We start from the raw sequence: 6,073 nt of genomic DNA on the forward strand, positions 1-6,073 counted from the left end.
TAAAAGAATTCCAGCAATCAGTTAAGTCCACCCTAGCTCAATTATTCCTATCATTGATGCAAAAATAACTTTAAATCATGCAAACAAACCAGTTATAACCACCGAAGACGCTTCTGACGTGATCTTATTTCTCCTTAATTATTCGGTAACCAGGAAGACGCTTCACTAATTACTACCCTAATCGACTGACAACCGTAAGAGACGCTCTATGGGTTTAATGAGCCGACAACATTAATATCTAGAGAAACCCGATTCAAAACCAATAAACTCTGACGCAGGATTATTGAATTAAGACTGTTTTTCCCTTGACCCTGATGTGTCAATTTACCACTAATCAAACCTAAACCACAATTACAGATGGCCGGTTCAATTGGCTATATAATTAATTCTAACCCAATAAATATTTGCAACTATCTAATGGATTAAAATAATTAATATCATTAAACATGGAGAATCGCAGATGCAAGCATAAAATAAAGTATAAGAACAATTAGATCTCACATAATAATTTTGCTAGTGCTTCCCTAATCGTTGCCGGAATAAACGAATTTAGCTAGAACTCATAATTAAATAACACAAACAAAATAAAAGAATAAATTGCATAAATAAAGAAGAACCGAAAAATCTTGATTAATGGCTTCAAAACTTGCGTCCAGAATTCTCCAAAAGTTGCGGCTGCTAATTGTTTTTCTAAAAACTAATACTAGAGCTAATATATAAGTTAACAAAACTAACCTAAATTAATCTAATTAAAGTGGCGTGAATATGGCCCTTGCTAATTAAACCAAAACCTAACTAACTAAAGAAATAAAAGGCGCATGGCCCATTTAGCAATAAGCAGCCCATGCGAAATAAATCAAGCTGGCAGCTCACTAAATCACATCTCATCCACTCTCGCCCATTTGACCTTCAATCCATGCAATTAATCCACGCTCAGGCAGAATGAGCACACCGCACAGTACACAACGCGATAGCTTTCGTTCTTCACAGCTTACTACTTCAAAACTTCTCTCAAAATCAATCATTTTCTCCAAAACCTATCAAATACCATCAAAATTCATATAAGACCAGAATCATATCCTAAAGATGATATTTAATACGAATTAAGCACATAAATCATACCAACATTCCCCAAATAAATGCGTATAAATACGCCTAATCAGTTGCCCATCCCATGAAAAGTATTGTGTTGGAGGCGCGCTCTCGCGACCATGATACGACGTCTCATACTGACTAGATTGTGCGTCATCTCCGTATCCCGAAGCCTGGGCAAAATCAAAAGTAGGGATGTACGCTTCTTCGACCGGGTCGTTGTTGTGCTCAACGTACACCATGGGATATTCGGCAGTTTCCAACAAGTCTTGCACATCATCGTCGTCAGTCAAGCCACATTTCGTCTCCCTTCCAAATCGATTGGTCGCCAAATAATACAATTGATAGTTCGGGCTCAACGAATGCGTTGTCATTACATTGTTGATGCTGTATATCAGGCTCGCAACTGTTTCATTTAAGAGGGGAAGGACCTCCGTAGCCCCGCCAACATAGTATATACCATCGACGACTCCGTTGTATCTCACATATATGTATCTCACGAATTCCATCTATAAAACCACATAAAATATAGTATTAAAATACGCTTAAAAAGTTAAAAACATCACAATAAGCACGAAAAATGAAGTAGCCGCCAGAATATTGTTAGCCGTCGCCAGTAGCCGCTGACCTTGTGGGGTCGGCGGCTATTGTCGTCGTCTAATGAAATTCTGGCGGGTACTTCATTTTTTGTGTTCAAAACATAAAACATTTAATTATATTATAAACAGGTTTAATATTTCCCTAACATGCTTTTAAATTTCAGATAATAAATAAATTCATTAAAATAACGTAAAACAGGCTCTCAACGTTAAAAATAACATACGATTAAACATGCAAACTATAATTTATACAAACAATACAGGAGAATCACCTTTTCAGGCTGAAATTCAACACAAATTGCCTGCTCTCGCACAAAACCACTCAAATCTTTACGGTATATATTCTTAAATTTCTTTTCTGAAATTCAGGGTGAGTATTTCAATTTGTGTTTTGCTCATTCACAAATGCAGCCTTATAAGGACTAAACTTGATTCCTTAGTACAAGTTCACGTGAAGTGTAGTGTTCATTCAGTATAATTCAATCTATTATTGCATGTCACCTCACACATGCATAAAATGAGCATTAATGCCCCACTACAACCAAAATTTTTGCAGAGTCACCTTCTCAGTATGTACTTTTAATTTTTTACTAAAAAATTAACAAAAAAAAACAACAAATACAAAAGAGGAATGCGTATGTTATATTGAAACATTTATAACAAGCCGAAAAATTAAAACATTATACATATTTTGACACAAAACAATATTTTCTGCCTAACAGACCCAATACCCGCCAGAAAAGCGTTCAACGGAGCCAGTAGCCGCCCTCTTTTTTTTTACGCGGCTACTGATGCCGAAAAACAATTTTATGGCGGGTACTTTACTTTTTGGCTATAGAATATTATTTCATTTCCGAATATATGAATTTCCAAATAATTGGTATATAATTTCTTATTATTTTATGTGCAAGTCTATTATTTTATGTGCAATCAAATCATGCATAAATTGAGTGTTATTACCCCCCACTATAATTCAAATTTTGGCAGATTCACTATCTCTCATATTTCTCATCCATGTGTACTTCTTGTACTGTAAATATTTCACTATCTCTCATATTTCCCCTTGTAAAATTAAATACAAATCTAAAAATAACGGTACATATGTAACAATAAAAATTCTCAATCATGTTAATTATGAACAATTTTTTTTTTGAAGCGAATAACCCAAGTACCTGCCAGTAATTCGTAGCTGGCAAATAGTAGCCGCCGGTCACAAAAGTGAGCGGCTACTGCTGCCGGATACAAATTACTGGCGGGTACGTGGTTCATTCGTTTCAAAAAAAATTTTTGCTTAAGAATTGACATAATCGTGAATTTTTTGGCCTTCGTATTAATGTTTGTAACACTCAAACGTCCCCTAATTTGTTCAAAATTTTCAAATCTATTTAATATTATAATGCATGAAAGTGACGTGAGTTGACATTTATTGTGTCTTTCTTACATTTTGTACCAATTTTAACTACCCATCTTACACAACTCTTACACAATTTCCATCATCATCAACTTTTACACAAAAAACCAAGCAAGCCATCACCATCAAGTACACTTTTCAGTTTTTTTACAAGGGGATGAGTATTTTTCATAGACATATTATGGAAGTGGGTAGATTCCCCTATTAACACAATATATAATATATACAAACTGATCATTAGTGTAACACCTCAATTTTTCCTAATAGGATTTCACGAGAATACTTGAACTTAGAATATTATTTTTAGGCGATTCTTGCCTGAATAAAATTTTTGGAAAAAAAAAGAAGTATTTCTTTTAATAATAGATTTTATCAAATTATTTGAAGGAAATGAGCTTATATTTTCCATCTCAATAAATTATTTTGATGTTGGGCTTTGTCAACAATTTGCAAAGGCTCACTTATGTTTGGAAGCCCACTTTCTCATTAAATGGGGCGAATATATATATATATATATATACATATTAAGTTTTCGAATGGTGTTTAATAGTATATTACTTGGATTACTAATGTTGCAACAATTGTACCATGGATTTAAATAAACAAATAAGGTAAAAAGAAGCCATACGTTTTATTACTTGGGGCGGTAGAGTTGATACAGTACATGATTTTCAATTGATTTTAATACATGATAGGGATACTTCCACGTCCCCAGTTTTCTCCTATAAAAATCCTCTGCAGATGCTCGAAGTTTGACACCAAACTTTCTTGACTAAATTCTCTACAGCCTCAATACAATTTCAATTACATCTGCAAATCCTCTTTTGCCATCAATAACAGCTCAGAATCCCAGCTTTTTACCACGAGCATCAGGCGGTAGTTCATAGCTCAAAATCTCAGCCCTGCAAAATTTACTTCATAACAAAATCTATCACCAAATTGCTCCAGTTCAGCTTACACTAAAATTTTTAATTACAATACAACTTTCCACTGCAGATTTACCTCATAACACAATACAGTAGAACTCTTCATCAAGGTTCGCCCCAGTACACTTCTTCTCAACAAACACTCATGTTCATACACCACAGCATAAAAGCATAATCATTCTTTGCGGCGCCGCCATCTAGCGGCGGCAGAAGGCGAGGGAGAGAAAGGGTGCGTCTGATGTGGTGTGTGTGAGATGGGAGTGTGTATTCTGGGTGCTGGTGCGTGTGTGGTGTGTGTGTCTGCGTGAGTGGTGTGTTAAAGGGTGGAGGAAGAGAAGTTGGGCCGGAGGCGTGGGCTTGTTTACATTCATTAGTGGAGTTATTAATTAAAGAGTTGGGCTGCATTTTTTTGTTAAGATTATTTAGTCGAGTCCTGAATCAGTTGATTAATTTGAATAATGATTTAATGGTCTGATTAGTTAGACTTTATAATTTGAGTTTGATTGATTATTTTTACGTGTGTAATTATTTACTTTATGTGACTTTTGATATAAATTTTGCATGGTAAATAATGTAACAAAAGAATTTTGATAAATTCGTTTTTTTTTTTTTTTTTTTTTAAGATATCCAATTGAGTTTTGAAAATTCGGGCGCAGAATATTAAGATTTAGCAGCTTTTGTAGAATCGTTAGCTCATGCGATATTTTGAGACCTATTAAGATTAGATTATCTTGTAGGTCCACTTGAAAGAAGGAATTAGCATTGCTTTTACAAGAAGAGAATTGTACATCTTTTATCTACAGGCTTGTTATCAAGGTGGGTTTTTATTTTCCAATGTATGTTTTGAGTTATTGAGCTCTAAATTTTTATGCAAATGCAAAAGAATGTTCATGTTAAAATGATTTTATCTCTCTATTGTTTAAAGTGATCCTATGTTCTCTAACGATCGGGTCCTAGTCGGCGTAGCGATTGGATCGCCCTGGTTAGGATTGTGTACACACAAAAGGGTATTGTGGGTGCTCCCACTTGCCTCAAACTGTCAGACTTGGGCTGTTCCCATTTTTGAAACATGCATGATAGTGGACCTCTGAGGGCTGCTCCCACATGTTCACATTATAGGTGAAACACCGATTAAGAGAAGACTGAAAATGGATCCACAATTTATTTTATGTATGCATAGAATGCTTTCAAATATTTCTATGTTATACTGTTCATAGTTTGAATTATTCTTTTAAATGGATTTTTTTTTTCAAATGTTTTCAAATGGCTAAACCCACTGAGTATACTAGTACTCAGCCCTGCAATTGTTTTCAAAACATTTTGCAGGTTGAGCGGCGGATGGTGTCGTGTGAAGCTGAGGGAGGGTGTTGCTGTATTTCCAAATGAATGTCAAGAATAAATTCCGCTACCATAATATTCACTAAGGTGGATATTATTTAAGATTGACTATTTTAATATTCATAGCCTATTTTATCTGAACTCCAGTTTTCATCGATTTCCTAGCAATTATTCCTCACATATAATATTCGCTTAGTATTAAATGTTATCTTATTGTCTCAGGCCTCCGAACTTCTGATCTTGATTGAGAGAATTTCTATCTTAATTGTCGTATTTATTATCCTTCAATTGCGACATTCCTTTATTATGAATGTGTTACCCAAATTTAAGGGCATATTATCTATTTTATTTAAGCAAAGTATAGAAATCCCATTAAGTAGCACGTTTCCTATTCTCCCGGGAACTGGGCTGTTACAGATGGTATTAGAGCCAAGTTCTTGGCTCTGAGACCACAAGTTCATTGATGTTGAGTCTAGGATAGCATCTCTAGACTTCTAATGTTTATACAGCAACCCTCAGCTCGTCGTCACACTGCCCTCAACTAAGGTATGTTAAAAATAATTTTAAAAAATGTTTATTGAAATGCATCCACCACATGAATATGTTATACAACATGTTGAGATGGAACATGCATTATGATTGAACATTCATTGAGATGAACATGCATTGAGATGAACATGTATTGAGACTGAACATGCACTGAGACT

At 34.8% G+C, this 6,073-nt stretch overlaps 1 long non-coding RNA gene across 1 annotated transcript; it reads left to right on the forward strand.

Moving 5' to 3' along the window:
• Positions 1–3,707: 3,707 nt before the first annotated feature.
• LOC131026253 (uncharacterized) lies at positions 3,708–5,673 on the forward strand. Its single transcript, XR_009102227.1, has 2 exons — positions 3,708–4,844; positions 5,355–5,673. It is a non-coding gene; the product is annotated as an uncharacterized LOC131026253 (long non-coding RNA).
• The last annotated feature ends 400 nt before the right edge of the window (positions 5,674–6,073 follow it).

The sequence above is a fragment of the Salvia miltiorrhiza genome, chromosome 5 (assembly GCF_028751815.1).
Source record: "Salvia miltiorrhiza cultivar Shanhuang (shh) chromosome 5, IMPLAD_Smil_shh, whole genome shotgun sequence".
Taxonomy (NCBI): domain Eukaryota; kingdom Viridiplantae; phylum Streptophyta; class Magnoliopsida; order Lamiales; family Lamiaceae; genus Salvia; species Salvia miltiorrhiza.